Raw genomic sequence first — 21,784 nt, forward strand, 5'->3', positions numbered from 1 at the left:
GACACAAATTAAAACAAAATTAAGTGTAATAGTCTGGCACATAGAAAGATCAAATACTTCAAAGGAAGAGAACTATAGACCCATTTCTTTGATGAACATTGATCCAAAACTTCTCAACAAAATTTTGGCCAATCAACTTCAACAATTCATCCAAAAAATCATACACCACGATCAAACAGGATTCATTTCAGGGATGTAAAGCTGGTTCAATATACACAAGTCAACGAATATAATTCATCACATCAACAAGAGCAAGAATAAGAACCACATGGTTATCTCAATATATACAGAAAAGGCATTTGACATGATCCAACACCCCTTTATGATGGTTCTGTAAAAACTAGGAATCTAGGGACCATTCCTCAATACAATAAAGGCTGTATATGACAAACCTACAGCCAGCATTATACTAAATGGTGAAAAACTAAAGCCATTTCCTCTTAACTCAGGAAAAAGACAAGATGTCCACTCTCTCCACTTCTCTTCAATTTAGTATTAGAATGCCTAGCTACAACAATAAGACAAGATGCAAAACATAAAAGGGATCCAAATAAGGAAATGTGAAGTAAAATTCTCCCTCTTTGTAGATGACATGATCTTGTATTTAAAGAATCCCACGACCCAGAAATGAACCTACAGACATATAGCCATCTAATCTTCGATAAGGGAGCTAAATAGAATGGAAGAAAGACCGACTTTTCAGTAAATGGTGCTGACAAAATTGATTAACCACTTGTAGAAAACTAAAGCTAAATCCTTATATATCACCCTGCACCAGAATCAACTCCAAATAGATCAAAGACCTCAGAGTCAAAGCAGACACTATGAAAACATTACAGGATGGAATAGGAGAAACCCTAGGTCTCCTTGGCACAGGCCGAAATTTTCTTAGTAGAGACCCAAAAACACAACAAATCAAAGAAAGGTTGGACAAATGGGATTGCATGAAATTGCAGAGCTTCTGCATGGCAAAGGACATAGTTAGCAAGATCAATAGAAAGCCCACGGATTGGGAGAAGATCTTCACTAGCCATACAACTGACAAGGGTCTCATATCTAAAATATACATGGAACTCAAAAAATTAAATCCTCCCACAACAAATCCTCAAAGAAACAACTGTTCAATAAATAAGTGGGCTAAAAAGTTAAAGAGAAACTTCTCTGAAGAGGAAAGAAGGATGGCTAATAGACACATGAAGAAATGTTCAACTTCCCTAGCCATAAAAGAAATGCAAATCAAAACAACATTGAGTTACCACCTCATCCCAATTAGAATGGCTATAATCAAGAAATCTAATAACAACAGATGCTGGAGGGGATGTGGACAGAAGGGAACCCTACTGCATTGTTGGTGGTGTAAACTTGTTCAACCACTTTGGAAAGTATATGGAGGTTCCTCCAAAGACTCCACATAGAGCTCCCCTATGACCCAGCAATCCCAGTTTTGGGCATTTACCCAAATGATCACAAACAAGACCACACTAGAGCTACCAGCACGACTATGTTTATTGCAGCATTATTTACTATAGCTAAGATATGGAACTAACCCAGTTGCCCCTCAGTAGATGAATGGATCAAGAAAATGTGGTATATATACACAATGGAATTCTATGCCTCCATCAGAAAGAATGACATTGCCCCATTTGTTAGGAAATGGAAAAACTTGGAAAAAAGCATATTAAATGAAGTAAACCAGGCCCAAAGAAACATAGGTCCCATGGTTTCCCTTATTTGCAATATCTAGTATATGTCTGAGTCAAGCAGAAAAGGTCAGATAAGGTGATGTTAGGGAAATGAACCCTAACATATGTATTCAAATGTTTTTTTTTCTTTCAGGTGATTGTTTCTAACACATTTATAAGATTATTTCTTTGTTGCTTTGTATGTCCCTCCCCCACAGTATAACCGTTACTTTCACTGTATTTGATGTCGGGTCTAATTTGTGGAGGGGAAGGGGAAAAACAAATCGTTTAGATAGGGATACAGGTGGACCCATTGCAACAATGAGTTGTACAAGATGTCGAAAAACGAACTTTACAACTTTGGCAGGGTGTGGGTATGGGAGGAAAGTGGGAGATGGGGAGGGATGGGAAGGAGAAACAAAGGAGGAGGCAACAATGCTTGATAAGAAATGTACTCATTACCTTGCCCAGGTGATTATAACTCCTCTGTATGGTATTTTCACAATAAATAAATAAACAATAACAAAAAAGGAAGATCAAATACTTTGAGTTGTGAAGCCCATCTATGTACAGGAAATGGCAAGGTGGAGTTTATAACTGTCACTACTACTTGTTACATGCTACACATAAAATGGAAAAATAATTTTATATAACATCAAGATTCCTTTGTTTTGGTAGTAATGGGGTTTGAACTTAGGGCTTCATGCTTGCTAGGCAGATGTATGTCTACCCTTCGAACTATGCTTCTGGTCCTCTTTGCTTTGATTTTTTAAATTTTTTGCCAGTGTAGTCTGGACCACAGTCCTCCTATTTACATATTCCACCACTTAGCTAGAATGGCAGGTGTGTACCACCACACCCAGACATTGGTTGGAATGGGACCCTTGAACTTCTTTTTTGATGTAGGCCCTGGGGCTTGAACTCAGAGCTAGAATACTGCCCCTGAGCTTCTGTGCTCAAGACTAGCATTCTGCCACTTGAGCCATGGCTCTACTTTTGACTTTTTGGTGGTTAATTGGAGATAAGAGTCTCACAGACTTTCCTGCTCAGGTTGATTTTCAATTGTGATCCTCAGATCTCAGGCTCCTAAGTAGCTAGGATTAGAGGTGTGAGCTGCCTGTGTCTGACTTTTTTTTTTCTGGTCCTATCTGGCCTTCAACCACACAATCTCTGCCTCTCAAGTACCTAGGATTATAGGCATGAACTGAACTATCAACATCCAGCTTTCAAGACTGTCTCTGTTGACATTGTTTTAGCTCTATTTGCTCTCAATAGAAATCAGCTACCTGCAAATGGAGACTAATTGAATGGACACATCTTGAGTCAAATTGCCTTCTGAATATTTATCTAAGTAATCCTGACATCTTTTACTTTGCCTACTCTTAACAAAGATAGAATTATCTCCATCTGGGAGCAAAGACATATAAGACTTCAAGTATATCCAGCAGAAATAATAGAATATAGGGGATTTAATCTTTACAAAAGCTCATGGAAAAAGCTCCAAGGTGAGCTTCTAGGAGCCACTTCCCCAACACTGGAGAATCTTCCAGGAGAGATGCTGCTCTGTGATCATTGAGAAGGGAGAGACACACTTTTGTGTCTTAGCAACTGCCAGTGGTCCAGAGGTCTGAAAGTTATGGCTCCACTTCTCACTAGTTCTCCACTGTCAACAAACTATGAGACACTGCTCACTGACTGCCAAACCAACAGGTTCTTGAAGGATAAACAAATAGGGGACAACACCTGAACTCTGCTTCAGCATATACCCGCACTTCTATGTTCTTGCTTGCTAGCAGAATTCAAAGCAGGTAGACCATGGTGGTGTTGTGGTTTATTTCCACTTACCAAGTTTTACAAATCACTGAAAGTCTTTTGGTGGAACTTGGAATACATCTAGGTGCCTATGGGTAGGTACTTCTAGTTTTATTTTCTGCAGTATAGTCAGACCCAGGGAAAGGAGTGGAAATGAATGTCGTTGGATTTACTACATCCACCATTATATTTAACAGCTTCCTGGATGTCCCTGTCAGTCTTTAGAAATCTAAATTTATTATATTTCTTTTCAACTGTGCCTTTTCTTCGGCATTTTATCTCACTCAGTCCTGCATGAATTCCTCCCTGCTTTTGATTTTATGACTTCATTAATTTTCTCCTGAACCCTTCTCTTTTCTTGTACTGTGCCTCCCACCCCCATGGAGTATCTACTCTAGGGCCCGAGACAGCATCATGAAAGACACTGTAGTTACTTATTCCTTCCCTGTTATGTACAACCCTACAGTGTTTGCACGTACACATGCAAATAATACATGCTTGCCTTCTTCAATTGGTACCTGTTTCCTTTTCCAGGCATATTGTCCAATGCTTATGTTTTCTCATATTCTGTGCTTAATCCTGCTATGCCTGCCATCAATCTATTATCCACCTACTCATTAAATAAATAACAAACATCTAATACTATTTTAAGAAATCTAGTGTAGTCGCTGAAATGAAGACTATCCCTGCTGTGTGATTGCCCATTTGTGGTTTCCAGGCTATCTCGTATTTATCCCACAATACAGTGGGATAAATATTTTTGCTATTCAGGCTTTTGGGAAGTGATGGTATGAGAAATTTACCTTAGATTGTAACATCTAAGCTAAATCTTGAAGAAGGAAGAAAACCAAGAACTAAATGAAGGAAAAGGGAAGAAAGAAAAAGGAATGAATTCCAGACAGAAAAGATAGTGTGGCCTAAAGCTGTGTGGCTAGAAAAAGTAATGAGTGGGCAAGATATACCACAATTCTTCAGAAAAACAAAAGCACTAATACAATAGGTATAGAAGAGATTCGTCTAAAACATCGGGTCCTATGATTTTGGAGACTGGCAGGTTTGAAATCTGCAGGTGTGTTTGTAATCAGCAAATCGAGGGAAGAGTCAACATTGAAGGTGAAGAGGGAAAACCATCTGTTAGCAGCATTCCTTTTTGGTCAGGGGAGGTCGGTCTTTTGTTTAAGTGGGACCTTCAACTGACTGAATGAGTCCCAGAAGGCAGTCCTCTGTACGTATTCAAAGTCCACCAATTTAAATGAAATCTTATCCACAACCATCTCTCCCAAAAACATGCAAAATAATGTTTAATGAAATTTTTGGAGCGGGGCACCAGTGGCTCAGGCCTGTAATCCTAGCTACTCAGGAGGCTGAGATCTGAGGATCGTGGTTCCAAGCTAGCCCGGCCAGGAAAGGCTGTGAGACTCTTCTCTTCAATTAGCCACTAGAAACCTGGAAATAGTGCCGTGACTAAGTGTTAGACCAACCTTGAGCTGAAGAGCTGAGGGACAGTACCCAGGCCCAGAGTTCAATCCCCACAACCGACAAAAAAAAGAAACAAAAACCAAAGGCACTGTGGCTCAGTCAAGTTGACATATAAAATTAGTGAATATAGGGATAAAACTAAACTTGAAGTTAGGAATTTGGAGTTCAATGTATAGATCATATGGAATCATCAACAAGTTTTAAGAAAGGAAGTCAAGTGAGTAGGTAAATATGTAATGAGGAATAGTTCGCTAGAGCAGAAGGAGGTGATGGCAAGATTACTGGAGGAAGCTGGGAGAAGGGAAAGAACCTGAATTAAATACAGGGGGCTCTGGCAGCCTTGTCAGACAGAAGTCATGATGCTCTCATACCTCCATTTGTCAGCTTTGTATATTTCCATTCATGATCCATCCACTTTTAGCTTCCAAACCCTACTGATGATGAGCATAATTCTAAGATGATCCCCAAATGGTCAGCCCTTTGTTTGTTTAATTCTCTCCTCTTGAATCCCTGAGGGAGCTATGGCTGTGATGAAATATTATTCTTTTGATTTGATTGTGTTATATCACTATGGTAGATGTATATACAAAAGAAATTAAAGTCTCCCATGAGCTGACTTTAAGTTAATGGAAAAGGAAACTTGGTCTAAGTGAGGCCTAAAGAATATAAATGGAAGCACAAACAAGCATTCTGCTTCGGGTTTTGGCTATACAAAACAAACAAGTAAATTGACTCAAATTGGTATTTTTGGAGAGGGCCATGTGGCTTAGGGTCTTGGTTCTGTGAACTTAAAACAGTTGTAAATGTGATTGTCACCCTGGAAAACACCTGACAATGACTTTGTGAAACTCTGGATGGAAGGTGTAACTGAGCCATGACTGAATTTCTGGCTTATAAAACCATGAAGAAATAAATGAGAAATAAATGGTTTTTAGCCATTAAGTTTAGGGAAATTTATTTCACAGTAATAGAACACAGATAAACATTGTTAAAATTTATCTCTTCTAAGAGATTTTTCTTTGATTTGTTTTTCTACTTAAACAGAATTACTTCCGCTTCCTTCTTTACCACCATTATTTATTCTAAATATTCATATTGTTGAATTTCTATTTTATTATAATGTCTTTATTTTTACAATCTACAAGAATCAAATTGGTTCTTTGTACTAGAACCACCAGAAAACTTTGGCATATACTCAATAAATTAGAAAGTCAAGCTGGGCGCCAGTGGCTCACTCCTGTAATCCTAGCTACTCAGGAGGCTGAGGTCTGAGGATCATGGTTCAAAGCCAGCCTGGGCAGGAAAGTCCATGAGACTGTCATCTCCAATAAAGCACTGGAAAACCAGAAGTGGCGCTGTGGCTCAAGTGGTAGAAATGCTTACCTTCAGCTGAAGAGCAGGACAGCGCCCAAGCCCAGAGTTCAAGCCCCAGTACCAACATTAAAAAAATTAGAAAGTCAAATAGATCAAAACTTTAATAAATATTCTCTAAAGAATGTTGAGCAAGATCAAATGGGGGCTTTTGTTTGGCATTTGATGTATCTCTGCAGTAAGAGCTGAGTGCAAAACACATTAGGTCAATAACCAGAAATTTGTATTTAAAGGAAAAGCAGGAGTCACTTTCTGAAATGACCTATTGGAATTCTTCACAGAATTACAGGTTGATTGGTTACCAATAAAAAAATCCCTTTATGCCAGCTGCTGGTGGCTCACGCCTGTAATCCTCGCTACTCAGGAGGCTGAGATCTGAGGATAATGGTTCAAAGCCAGCCTGGGCAGGAAAGTCCATGAGACTCTTATCTCCAATAAACAACTTAAAAACCGAAAGAGCCAGAAGTGGTGCTGTGGCTCAAGTGGTAGAAGACTAGCCTTGAGCAAAAGAAGCTCAGGGACAATGCCCAGGCCCAGAGTTCAAGCCCCAGGAGAAGAAAAGAGAAATTTCTTTATTACCACAAAGCACAAGGCATAATTTTCCAAGCTTATAAAAAAGGTACAGAACATAGGTTCTCTGATAGGAATGCAAACTCTCACACATTTGGTAGTGGTCTCAAGAAAGAGCTTTCGCTCTTTGAATAAGGTAAGGGAGTCAACTATGGGACTAAGGTATGAAGAGAGTTCTGATGAGTGTGAGGAGCTGGATTCACTCTCTACAACAAATAGGTGGACTTCAAAAAGAGAGGTATGACTACTGCCTTTCCAAGCCATCCTCTCATAGCAGGAACACTTTTGAATGATATTCTGGTTGTATGAAGCCAGAATATGGACACCGCTACTCTGTTAATTCTCTCCTTAAAGGAGAGTGAAAATATAAAGGAAATATCCCATCAACTCACCCAAATTCGGATCACGTAATTTGTAATAGTACTGAGGATTAAAAGAAAAGAATTGGACTATACATGAGTTCAATGTAAACAACAATAACAACAAACAAAATAAAAGTTAGATTAATCAATAACCCTGGATGCACTGCTCTACCTACTGTAGCACAAATATGGAACACAAAGGAAATAGTTTTCTCCTGTTCAGTCAGACAATTAAGCAAATGATTGTAGATAAATTCATACATTATATGGTTTGGTGTTTGAGCCTTTTTGAAAAGCTATTGGAAAGCAGAGTTACGGTTTATGTGCTTTGCTCTGCAGTCTTCATACCAATGGCAATGCTGGCAAATAATGGTCAATTCATGAATATTGGTTTAGCTGACTTGACTTCCCCAGAAAATGCATCCGAAAGCAGAAAACAATAGCAAAATTTTCACTTAATGAAATCACTAAATATCTACAGCTGGCAAACCTCTTTTCTCTCCCCTTTCTGAGAGATTAATTGCAGTACTTAACATTTGTGAAGCATTTCTGACACATCAAAATGGCCAAAGGGGAATTTGTATTGAGACTCCAATCCATTATTATTTAAAAAATTGCCTTGTGGTCCCAGCTATTCCTTAGAGATGCAGAGATGGAAAAAAAAGGCAAACTCACTTTCAATATTTTTCTCAATGTCTTAATTTGGGAAGATGATGAGTTTTTCTCTCTTTTCCTCTTATTCCCCAGTGGTTCATTCTGAGGTCTGGGCACAGGTTCAAGTCTATTCCTGAGTTATCTAAACTGATTCATCCTCCCCCATCTAAAGCTAAGGATTGCAGAGGTTTGCAACAGTACTCTCCCTAATTGTATTTAGTGCTGAGAGGTTTTTAATCTTTTTCATGTTGGTGTCCTTATCAGCTGGTGAGTCTCTGTCTCATCTCTTCCAGAGGCTCCCAACCTAATCAGCATCTCCTGCAACTGATGACAGACACAAGGAGCAGATGAACTAAAAGGTTAATAGAACAGGCATGGTAAATCCAACCTGACCTACACAAACTGAAGTCAACTGGAAGTTTAGTTGAGTGATATGCAAGCAGAGAGAGTTAAAAGATCTTCAAAGAGTCCAGAAAGGTATTTGGCAGGTCAGGTGGTTATTCTCTCATCCTCAAGAAAAGTTACTACTTCAGTAAATTTTAATACGTTTTTTTATTGTGAAAATACTGTACAGAGGGGTTACAATTACATGGGCAAGATAATGAGTACATTTCTTATCAAACATTGTACCTTCCTCCTTTGTTTCCCCTTCCCATCCCTTCCCATCCTCCCCCCGCCCCCCACCCAATCCTCCTCCCTCCCCCACAACGAAAGTTGTAAAGTTCGTTTTTCCACATAACGACAACTTGTATGTCTCATTGTTGCAATGGATCCACCTGTATCCCTAGTTAAACGATTTGTTTTTTCCCTTCCCCTCCACAAATTACACCAACCTCAAATAAAGTGAAAACAGGGGTTATACCATTGGGGAGGGGCATACAAAGCAACAAAGAAATAATCTTATAAATGTATTAGAAACAATCACCTGAAAGAAAAAAAACATTTGAATACATATCTTAGGGTTCCTTTCTCTAATATCAACTTATCTGACCTTTTCTGCTTGACTCAGACTTATACCTAGTTATTGAAAATAAGGGAAACCATAGGACCTATGTTTCTTTGGGTCTGGCTTATTTCACATAATATAATTTTTCCCAAGTCTTTCCATTTCCTAACAAATGGGGCAATGTCATTCTTTCTGATGGAGGCATAGAATTCCATTGTGTATATATACCACATTTTCTTGATCCATTCATCTACTGAGGGGCATCTGGGTTGGTTCTATATCTTAGCTATGGTAAATAATGTTGCAATAAACATAGTTGTGCTGGTAGCTTTAGTGTGGTCTTGTTTGTGATCATTTGGGTAAATGCCCAAAAGTGGGATTGCTGGGTCATAGAGAAGCTCTATGTGGAGTCTTTTGAGGAACCTCCATACTGCTTTCCAAAGTGGTTGAACAAGTTTATACTCCCACCAACAATGCAGTAAGGTTCTCTTCTGTCCACATCCCCTCCAGCATCTGTTGTTATTAGATTTCTTGATTATAGCCATTCTAACTGGGATGAGGTGGTATCTCAATGTTGTTTTGATTTGCATTTCTTTTATGGCTAGGGAGGTTGAGCATTTCTTTATGTGTCTATTAGCCATCTTTCTTTCCTCTTCAGAGGAGTTTCTCTTTAAGTCTTTAGCCCACTTATTTATTGGGCAGTTGTTTCTTTGAGGATTTGTTGTTGGGGGATTTAATTTTTTGAGTTCCATGTATATTTTAGATATGAGACCCTTGTCTGTTGCAAGGCTAGTGAAGATCTTCCAAACCATGGGCTTTCTGTTAATCTTGCTAGCTATGTCCTTTGCCATGCAGAAGCTCTGCAATTTCATGCAATCCCATTTGTTGTGTTGGTCCTTTGTTAGTTACCATTAGCTCCCAGAGTCAGAGCCTGCTACAAATCGGGGCACTTTCTAGATTCTGAAAGTAAACTGTAGGTACACATATGTATTTGTATATCTTTACACATGCATGCATATATATACATATATATATATACTTCTTCATAATATAGTATATATATATAGTGTTTAAAGTATATAGAGAGTATAAAATATATACTCTCTGTGTATATATGTCTCTATATATAATTTCTAAGTACTACAGATGAGATATGAATAGGAATACATAATAGCAAGTATGATAGAGTTCTAAAAGTTTGTAGAAGTTTTTTTTAAAAAACCCTCACAAGCAACTTTTTGAGATGAGCTATATGTGTTCTTCACAGTCAGGGTGCTGAATTAGTTACCACTAACTTCTTTGTTGCCACAAGGCATGATTTTTTCAAGAGAATAAAATGCACAGCAACAAAAACTAGGCTTTCAAGCTAGAAAGCAAGCTTACTCACTCTTAGTAGCAGTTTATAGAGACATTTTCCTTTTGAATGAGATGAGAAGTGACGTTAGCCTTCCATTACTCTAACAAATGCCCAAGATGGTCAATTTATAAAGCACAAAAGATTATTTTGGATCATAGTTTGATAGATTTTGGTCCATGATCATTGGGCCTGTTGTCTTCTTGGCCTCTTGTGAGACAGTATAACCTGCTGTCAGGATGTAACAGAACTGCTCACCTTATAGATGGGTTTTAAAAAAAGGGAAGTAAGCCAGGCTCAAAGAAACATAGGCCCCATTGTTTCCCTTATTTGCAATAACTAGTATATATCTGAGACAAGCAGAAAAGGTCAGATACGATGATGTTAGGTGAAATGAACCCCAAGATAAGGGGATTGTTTCTAATGTATTTATAAGGTGATTTTTTGTTGCTTTGTATGTCCCTCCCCCACGGTATAACCCCTGTTTTCACTGTATTTGACGTTGGTTTAATTTGAGGAGGGGAAGGGAAAAAACAAATTGTTTAAATAGGGATACAGGTGGACCCATTGCAACAATGAGATGTACAAGATGCTATGTCGAAAAACAAACTTTACAACTTTGGCAGGGGGGTGGGCGTGTTGTGGAGATGGGAGGGCAGGCATGGTAGAGGAAAAACAAAGGAGGAGGCAACAATGCTTGATAAGAAATGTACTCATGACCTTGCTCGTGTAATTGTAACCCCTCTGTGTGGTATTTTCACAATAAAAAACTTATTTTAAAAAAAGGAATGGAAAGGATCTATGTCTAGAGTCTCATGATCCCTTCAAGGGTACATCCCCAATGACCTGACGCCCTCCCATTAAGCCCCACCTCTTAAAGCTTCCAATAATAATATGGGCTGGAACTCAAGCCTCCAACACATGGGTCTTTGGAGAATATTTAAGATAAAACTCTAGCACAGTAATGATGGTGATATCCTACAACTTGTTGCGGAGAAGGTGGGGCTGCATTTAAATTTTCAATAATAAGCAGCATGTGAAAACAAAGTACAAAGCCTTTCCAGGTCTGATGAAAGGAATGGGTAAAAGAACTTAGGGAGAAAAAACACAGGATGACTGTGTATAGTAGGATGGTAAGGCAGAGAAGCTGAAGTTAGAGGAGTTTTTGGAAGAAAGCCTGAGAAAAGTATGTTCCATTTGGATGGTGGAGGGTCTTGGAAATCTAAGGGTGTGGGGTTTCCTTGCATTGGCTCTTGTAAGTCTTAAAGAAGCAATGTTGCAAGAAGTGCCTATAAAAATCAGTGTAGAGCAACACACAGCACAGGAAAGCTTAGGGATACTAAAGGGAGAGACAGCTGCTGATTTTGATACAGATGAAAATTTAGAGGAAAGTAGGTCAGGATGAAATGTTTAACATAATCATTCATATTCTTTGCAGCTAGAACTCATATCTTGAGAAATTATTTTTACAACCTTATTCTAATTTCTTCTCATCATTTTATAATTGATTATAATTTATATGAAATAGGATCAAAATAATCCAAGTTATACTTGAATTGCAGTTACAGATAGATTCCAGGTGCCATAGTAATTGACAAGGTGGCCTGGACCATTGCTTGCCAGTGACATGAAGGTGATCCTCATTATTCTTTTATTCTGATATTCAGGAACATGGTCAGTAAAATCATAAGGTCTGTTTGGATGTTATCTTAGCTTTTTATGGCCAGATATCAAAAATATAGGCCAAACATTCTTACAAGACCTTAGTCCTAGTAAAGAGAAAAGTAAATTTTGTCTTACATGTAGTCCTCAGTCAGACAATTGTGATTGACTAAATCTCTTAGGTAATAAAAATGTCAAAGATCTGTTTGGGCTAAGTGAGAAAGAATTAGAGTGGGAAAGAGTTAGAAAAGATATCGTATCCAATTGGAATTAATCTGCAATAAAAAGAAAATGGTATCTTTTAAAGTGAAAGAATCCTTTGTAGATTTTGATTCATTCCAAACATTTGATTAATAAGGACCATGAATCTGTTCTAACAATTCAAATAGAGTCTCACAATTTAATCACCTGTGTATTCATTGAAGCAATATGGTTCTTAGATGCCAGCTACACAAGCAACAATAATCTTGAACATTTTTCTCACTGTCACATGGAATAAGAGGATGTTTCTCAAAAGTTGTTATTGCTACCATTACCACCCCAACCCCACGATGAAATACCTAACATCTATGATGGGAAACCAACTCCACTTAAGTGCAAATAAATATCTGTGTTCAGCAATGCCTTTTTATGTATACTCTGACAAATACATAATTTGGAAATAAATCTCTTGGGTAATAAAAAAAGGAGAATACAGTCACTCTCAAAACCAGATTGATTTAAGAGTACTTCTTTGAAAGGATATATAGTATTCCTTTTTATTAAAAGAGTTCCAAACTGATTCCTTTCTATGGAGCAGTGTTGGGTCACTCAGTTTTGTTATTTGACACTCCCTTGGCCTGGAGTCCACATGTCCACTCTCTTCCCACTCCTCCCCCTGCCCAGCTGGTGTCTGGGTGTGGGGCTGAGCCTAAGCTGTTGCACAACACCGCACAACAAGAAAGGGACAGGCTCTGGAAATAGGGCCCTGGAGATCCAATCCAGCTGCTTTGAAAAGAATCTTGTGGTACATCTCCACCCTGACCTTTGATGAAATCACAAGTGATCTTGGAACCGTTACAAGATCAACTTGCTCATTTGGGCAGATGTATCTGATGGATAAGCCTCGAACCAAAAGAGGGAATCTGTATCTATTAAGGCCAGTTTCAACACTCAAAGATTTTCTGAAGCTAGGAAAGTTGTAAAACATTTTCAGCTCTTTAACTTAAGAAAAAAAACTGATCAAAAATTAAATAAATAAAAATAACGGTTCTCATTTCCAGTAGACATTGGGAGAACACTCTGAGAATACAAAGGGAGTATGTTAAATATTGTCCTTGGCATGAAGAAAAAAAAGAGAAATCATAAAGGTTATGAATGTTTCATAGGGATGTATTTTAAATTCTAGGAAACTTTCAGACAAAGTTTTATAGAATTTATGTGGTATTAGAAATGTGACCATGTAAAATGAGAAACTCTGCTTCTTCTTCTTGAGGCACCTGATGAAATAGTCCTTAAATTTGTGTGTACTTGGCAGATTTCAGATCACATTCTCTCATGCCTCTCTCCCATGGTCCACAGGAGCTCTGGTGAGCAGGATAGCCCACCATGACTGCTCCCTTGTTAGGATATGGAGGCTCACAGAATTCTGGTGTCACAGTGGGGTGCAATAGCACCAGATGCAGAATTCAAGTTGTCCAGGTACAAATGGGGAAAGTTTCATTAAGACTAGATTTGTTTTTATCCTGAAGAACATTCTGGAATAGTCAACCAAGACAATCTTCTTAAAATGCATGTATTTTTAGCTTCACTGGCATGCTTACCTTGTGACTCTCTTCTGTATTGTTAGGTGATTGGATGCTAGGTTCAAGGATTCGTGTCAATTTTCTTTAGATTCTGGTGCCAGTACAGCCATTGAACCCTCTTTCCTTCTTTTGTAAAGGACCTAGGCATTGATTCTGTTCAAAAAACCACAGATGGTGACTCCTTCCAGTTGTTCTTTGCTACTCAACGCAATTGAAAACTGCACAAAGAGAAGAGAGAGAGACAGTGAACAGAGGAAATGGGGAGATGGGATGGTTCTTTTGGCAGTCTACTTCTTTACAAAAAAGGCATCCAGAGTAGTGTCATTCAAATATGCCATAGACAATAAGCAGCCACTGGTATGGAGAGAGTTCCTTAGGAGTCTCCCTCCCTGTATCATTTATTTTACTGTTCCCCTCCCCCCCGCAAAAAAGATCAATTTGAAAATATTATATTGTTTTGAGACAAAGAACTATGAAACTTAGCTTACACCTAACACAAGGAGAAGGCAGAAAGGGAGAAGCTAAAAGGGAGGTATGCCTGACAAAAAAAAAAAAAGACCACCTCAAAGTCTCACTCCCATAACCCAGCCCTGGAGAACAGGCAGAAAATGAATGCCAGCATAAATGTTAATGTAACAGGATAAGTGGAGGAAGTGGTCCTTGGCTGGAGACCAGAGCATGCTCGTTCTCATAATATAGGAAAGCAAGAGAGACAGACAGAGACAGAGAGACAGAGCATGCGCACGTCCTCTTTCATTATTTATTCTAATATTTTTGCAAGAGTCTTCAAAGCCATACAAAAAGGAACTGACCATTCCCATACTTCCATTTGTATATCATGTTTTGCATATTTTTTTTAAAAAAAGATCTTTTGTCAGGGGGAAATAAGAAACAACTCTGCAATTAGTGGGCTTTAGTTTATAGGGATCAAGTGGAAGAGTAAAATTCCAGTGACATGGTTTAAAACCTGTTAGGTATAAGTTTATACAACTTGGGGTTGATAAGCCATATTAAACTGCAGCATCTACATGAAGCCGTAGTATTTATCTGCTGATCACTTAAGAATTAAATTACAATTTAATGGCAGAATCTTAGAAGTATCTAATAATATCTTTTCATGCTAATTCAAGGGGATGACAACTTTTTGTTTTTATAATTTGTTTGATTATTTCCATTTTCTCTCTAGGATTTTCTGATTCCTTTACCTTCCTTTCTCACCAGATCTTCTTGCTGCTTTGGCTCTGCTCTCCATTCTGCCTCTGGTTGGGCATGTGACACAGAATATGTGTAACAAAAACTGTGATGTCAAAGTAAAATTTTCAAAGTACATTTGACAGCTCCAAGAGTTTGGGTCTGAGAGAGATTTTTCAAGGTAAAGTTCCTGTGGAGGAAACCGAGGGAGATTTCACAGGAAGTAGCGCCTACCGTGGTGAGGGCCTATAAATGGCAGCCATTTATGTTTCTGGATCTCAGCATATAAAGATACAGAAAGAAGCAAAGAGCTGGAAGTTGGAATGAGTCCCTAACAAATGGCAAGGCCACTTTACTCGTGTCCAGCCATCCTCAGTTTGGGGAGATGTGAGGATGGAAGTCTCTGATCCATCTTCAGGAAAGTTCAGGAAGACATCAAGATTGAAGTATCGCCCTCTGGCACCATGGCTGGCTCAAGATGAACAGACAGGTGGTGGTGCTAGTTAAGGCAGACAGCATGATGCAGTCCTCTATAGAAGAGTGTGGCACAGATGGAGACAACTGTCTTCTACACACTGCAATTGAGCATAGATGTATAGCATCATCTAAGGACCTAGCACTAACCTCCGTAGACCTATGAGTGAAGTTAAACAGAGCCCAATTATATGAGCCATCTAGGAAGACTGATGGTATGTAGAGTATATGTACTTCCCTGAGAATTCCACATCCATCTATGAGACTGAAAATTTAATTGGATGTAAAAGAAAAAGCCAAATTCAAGCTGTCTAAACATTTAAGAACTCTAAAAGGGACCATAATGTAAATATCTTTGTACTTTCAAGCATAACACACACACACACACACACACACAGAGGTTATAATGAACTGATGAGAAGAAAAACAGGTATGGAAATTTACACTCATTCCATATCTACCTTGTTTACTAGTTTTCATTATCAAGACAAGTGGCTACACAATTGATAACTTCTGTGTACTTCTGAGAGCACAATATCCTACTTATTCAAAAAGATGTTTCACTGCTTTCAAACAGAGGTGGAAAGTTCTTATCTATTTTTCTCACAGGTATGGCAACAGGAAGGTAAAAATGATTTTTTTTTCTACAAGGAAGCCAATAGATTATGAAGGAGCAACTCTGAATTTAGGAGAGCTCATTTTCAACCATCCAGTGTAAACAGCTGGGAATTCACTTCTCTAATGCACACATTAATTCAAATATAAACTGAAGTTTTATTTACAGTTTGAGAGAGGACTGAAGCAGATCAGCTTTCTTCTCAATCTATAAAGTATGGAGCTGGCTTCTTCCACCAACAGTGAGTGAATACATAGGATATTTTGTTTCATACTAGCCTCAGAAATGTATAATTTGAAATGTAAACCAAAGAAGGGAGAAATTTTGAAAGCCTTTTGAAGGGGAATAGAACTTATTAAACATTCATGAAAATGATCTGTATCATGTATTACCCGCACCACAACTTCATTTTAATACTATGGAGAACAGGAGGTTTACTTCTAATTAATTTTATATGTAATTAACCTCTCCATGTACATAAAGTGAGGTAATAGCATGAAGAAATGTCATTTTCTAATTGTACTGTGAATCAGGAATTCCAAAATGGGATTCGATTGTAGGAGGATGATTTTGGAGTTGATCTGAGGACATTTTGTAAAACCCTGGAAATTATTTTAAGAGAGTCCTGGAAATTATCAAGAAAGCAAATCCTTGAGGTGGTAACACAAATGGGAAAACTGAAATGATACTGAAAAAAAAATGTTAGACAATATTCTGAGGTTCCCGAAAACTATTTCTGGAACAGAAGAATGAAACATTTCCAGGCTGTTTGACTTGAGAACATCCCAGAAGAAGGATCTAATCTGATGTGCTAGATTAGCCTTAATGGACAGAAACCACTGACTTGGTGAACCTGTGAAATACTTCCTGTCATCCGCGTTCACGATTTACAAGACAATGCAAAATGTTTTGAAGATATGTACAATGCTTGGCTTTTATTTCCTATCAGTGAAACTTGTTGATATTTTCACTAAGTGAAGGTCAAGTCATTTCAAAATAACTGATTTGTTAATATTTTCAACTGGGTATCATCCGCTTTGGATTTTAACCCTAAACTTCCTGGTTCTTTTCTTGTAGAAAAATATGATAGACAAAAAATGTCAAACTCAAATATCCAAAAAGCAGGCCTCTTTAACAGAAATTTATTTATTTATTATTTATTTACATATTTAGAGTGGGAATTACTTACAGGTGTATTGTTAGACATAAGAAGGTCTAAAGCTGTTGGAACTAATCAGTAAATGAGCATCAAATCCTGAGTTGTAACATCTGCATCACAATTACCTTGGATGATTTTTTTTTTTTTTTTGGTCGGCCGTGGGGCTTGAACTCTGGGCCTGGGCGCTGTCCCTCAGCTCTTCAGCTCAAGGCGAGTGCTCTACCACTTGAGCTACAGTGCCACTTCCGGCTTTCTGGTGGTTTATTGGAGATTGGAGTCTCACGGTCTCTCCTGCCCTCGCTGGCTTTGAACCGCGATCCTCAGATCTCAGCCTCCTGAGTAGCTAGGATTACAGGCGTGAGCCACCGGTGCCCGGCTTGGATGATTTTTTTTAATGATTCAGATCTCTGGTACTTACACTTCCAGTCAGAATCTGAGGAAGACTTAATAATCTGCATTTTTAACAAATTTGACAGATGATTTTGCATACTCTATTAACACAAAGTCTAGTAAAACCATGTTGGAAACAATTTTATACAGCTACAGTTGGTGGAGTTGTCATAACTCTCTTTAATGTTGCAAATCAGAGTACAAATATAGGGAAGAAGGTGGGATAATGGGTACTAATTTAGATTTATCTCCAAATTAGTTTTATTATTTATCCCTCAGTCTTTAAAATTATCTGACACAACCAATTTGATAGCCTTTCTGTTTCATTTCCTTCACTTTTTTATATTGATTTCTCTACAGTCTTTCTAAAACACTACATCTAAATTTCAAAGGTGTACAGCTGTAGTGTGCAGTTATTTTCTACTGGTTTGTCTAATATTGAATTAAAGTATGTAAATGTAATATCTTCACAATGAACCTAGAGTAAATAAGGCTGGGAACTTTGATAATTGAGAGCAGAAGTGTGTGAGGATTTGGTCTTCCCTTGGCAGGTACTATTTTTTTTTAATCTGTAACTGTTCATAGAAAGAACCTTTAGAGAATTGGCTAATCTGATCATTTAGTAAGAGACATCCTCTTGTACCATTGTGCTCTTTTGATGCTTGAGTACACTATGGCATTAAGAATAAGGAACTAGGGCATGTGTTGTCCAAGTGACAGAAACCAATTCAAACCAAGTAACCAAGATGGCCCTCTTCATTTTGTGCTTCCTATCTATAAGCTTTATTATAATCTCCTCCCCAGGACTAGTTTTATTAGAGTATGATTGGAGAATCTTGCATTCTACAAGTATATTTCTAGGCTTGAAAAGTCTGCCTTCATTCAGTAGTTTTGCTCTGTGACTGAAGATCCAAAATGAAATGTGAGGTATGTTGACTGAGAGAGTTAGCACACTAAGCCTCCTTCAACTATGAACTGCTTAGGCAGTCAGCTACAAAAATCAGAGTTCTATGGAAAAAAGGACTTGTCTGCATATTTTGTTCATATATACAGAAGGCCTAGAAGCACATGTGATTGAAGCCTTAGGCTCAGAGATAATGTAATGGTCCAGGGCTTCTAACAGAGGCAAACAGAATGAGGTTAAAAAAAATAAAATTACCTTTCCCTTTGTCTTGTTGGAAGGGGGCCTGGTTTTTCTAGCCTCAAAGACATGTGAGTCTTAAGAATTCAAAATGTCTGCCACTTCTTGGCCACATTAAAGAATTTCCTTTTGGTATGCCTTTGCGTACAATGACATTGCTTCTCAAGGAGGTCAAATCTTTTTGAAACAATATAAAGACCATTGTCATCTGAGCCAGCCCATCTTTCCAGACTCATCTGTCTTCTTTTCACCATACATGTTCTATCAGGCTTGACATGGTGCTATAATATTTTCATTCAGAAACCATGCCTAGTTTTTATTTCAAATAATCTCCCGCCTTCCAAACTATCCTCTCACTAACTACATTTCTTTGTATACTTCTGGACAGAATTTGCTGCTTACTTTGTGTGATCTCAATATCAACTCATACACACTCATATTGTGCACTTGTATTCTCTGTTTCATCTGTTACTTCTCTGTCTCAAAGACTAGAATATCCATTGCACATTCTAATACCGAAGAAAGAAGCTTATAAATGATAAAATTAACTGATGAGAACTTTGAATCACCAGCATTTAATCATGAATCTTTAATGAGAGTGAAGTTAGAGAGTCTAGACCCAGAGCCTGCATCTATAAGGAATGGGGTCAGAGTATCAAAGTCTCATCCAGAAGCTAGGGAAACCATCATGACCAAAACATTTATGAAAGGAGCCACTGAAAGAGGATATTTTCCTTTACATGTTGGGATTTGGGCAGTTATATTTGGTCCATTTAGAAATATACTTATTCAGTGCGTGCTGTAAAGAAGCCTGTGATTCACTAACCATGGATCATAAACAAGGTCTTGCATTGAAAATATTTGTCGTAACTTTTTTGTGTCTCTTTTGTGGACTGTCACTTTGGAACCACTGCAGAGAACTACTACCATGTTCTGGGTCTTCTATTGTTTACATTCTGTTTGACAATGCTTCATCACTGTTAAGTGAAACACTGGGCTGGGCAAGGGAGTCTTTTTCTAGGTTCCATGCATCATGCAATTGAATAGTTCCAAGGTTTTCATTGGAACATTAAATGATGCAAGGTATTTTTTCTGACTATTTAATATAGAATGGAACAAATTTCTGGACTTTTGTTCATATTTTCATATAGACAGAAGGCATCAGAGGATCAAACTTATTAGTCACTCCTTGTCTACCTTTTGTTTCATAAATAAATAAAGAGGACTGACAGCATGCAGTAATGTTAGGTCAATTGGTTAATACTGGGGCAAGGAAAGCTAACATTGAATCAAGGTAGATTTCATTGCCGAGTTTTTTTTCCCCAAGATTTCATCATCTTTCACTAGAAACTTCCAGATAATGTCTCAATAGTAAATCAAATCAATAAGCAACAGTCATTGGGAGGCTGCCATACGGAAGTCTATTTAGGTAAGAGAAATAGGTCATTTATTTCTGAAATCACTATTTTATATGAACTCTTGCGACTTTTCTAGTATTGTTCAAACAGCCACCATGATATGAAGATACTTTTTTTTAATGCACAGGAATTCATCCAGGCCCACAGAGAGACAGAATAAGTCCAAACTTATGTACTTTATTGACTCCAGAGGCACAGAGGTCGGATACAGATGTCATCCCTCAGCCAAGTTATGTGCCTCAACCAATGTCTTGAGAAAGCCAAGTCACAACTGTTGAGGGACCAAATTGTGCATGCTGAAATGTCCAAGAGTGCACTGAAGACCTTGTTTTAACTTTCATTAAATAGCCCTTCACTTTCTAACTCATTCCAGTAAGAGTTTCTTTTGAAGAAACCATTGTCCAGTTGCCAAGAACTTTCATTTACAATAATGTATAGCGTGATAATCAATCTTACTCAATATTTAACAACAGACTGAAGAAGGATCTTTGACATCTACATTTTAAGCTCTTGCTACACGTGAAGCTTGCTTCTAAGTGTTAGGTAAATTAAATTGGTAGCCGAGGAAAGAGAGCAGCAAGCAGGTGGTATTCAGGCAAGGGAAAGATTTATTTGCAGGCCACCTCTGGTCAATTTGGAAGCCCACTCAGCAGGGAGAAAAACGTCGAACCACAGCCGGGCCACGACTTATCAAGGCCAGGGGCGGGAGAAGGTGTGGCCACAGGGGATGCGGATGTGACCTCAGAGAAGGGGGAAGATGAACTGCCTCCAAATGTGCTGGTTACCTAGGTGATGCAGGTACTGGGCGGAGACTCACGGAGGAGGGAGGAGTCTGCTCTGCCTTCCCAGGGTGGACCTTACAATAAGTACTTTGCATCTGCTAATGCAATTCTCAGAACAAGCCCAAAGGAAGAAAGTATTTCTAGCACCATTTATTGTACATATGAAGGCAAAAAGATTAAGTAGATTGTTCAAGTTTACATATTGAGTAAGTGGCAGAGATAGTCTCCAGATCCTGGGGACTAATAATTATGTGAATAATTCAAAATAGCCTCATTTATCAAATTTATTACGGTCTCCATCTCCAGCAAAAAATAGGATGGGGTACACATCTATGCAGCTGGGAAACCATGCTGCCATAAGGATCATGGTAGAAGTGCTGTAGCTGCCTTGGTAACAGCAAGTTTCAGATTCATATTACAGCCATTTTTCTTAATAGAAAATAACAATTACATTTTGTGATATATGTTTAGATGAAAAAATATGAAAGTGTGCAATTAGTTTATGAATGCCATATTAAACTTAGCAAGACATCAAAATGTTAGTAGTTGTTAACTGTGGGGATTAGGTGCATAATTATTTTCCTTTCTCATTTAACTGCAGGTTCCCATTCTTAATATAATACCCATAGATTGTTTGATTTATGAAGTTATATAAACACAAAAATGTCTCAAAAGATCAATGTTTCATATTTTAAAAGAAGTTCTTTTGTGTTAAAGCAACAGAAAACCTAGAGTTTATATTATGAAACAGCAAACTAACAACCATGAAGGAAAATACTGTCTGGGTCCATGGGAAACCCCAGGGAAAGGCCCAGGAATTGGGAGATACCCCTGAATTGCTCAGACTTGCTGGGTCCTGGTAGTCCATGTTGGCATTCAGTTTTCCTAGACATCATATCTCATAAGAGATGAGAACAATGGTTCTAAATTTAACAGT

Source organism: Dipodomys ordii, unplaced genomic scaffold, assembly GCF_000151885.1.
Source record: "Dipodomys ordii isolate 6190 unplaced genomic scaffold, Dord_2.0 Scaffold26, whole genome shotgun sequence".
NCBI classification, from domain to species: Eukaryota; Metazoa; Chordata; class Mammalia; order Rodentia; family Heteromyidae; genus Dipodomys; species Dipodomys ordii.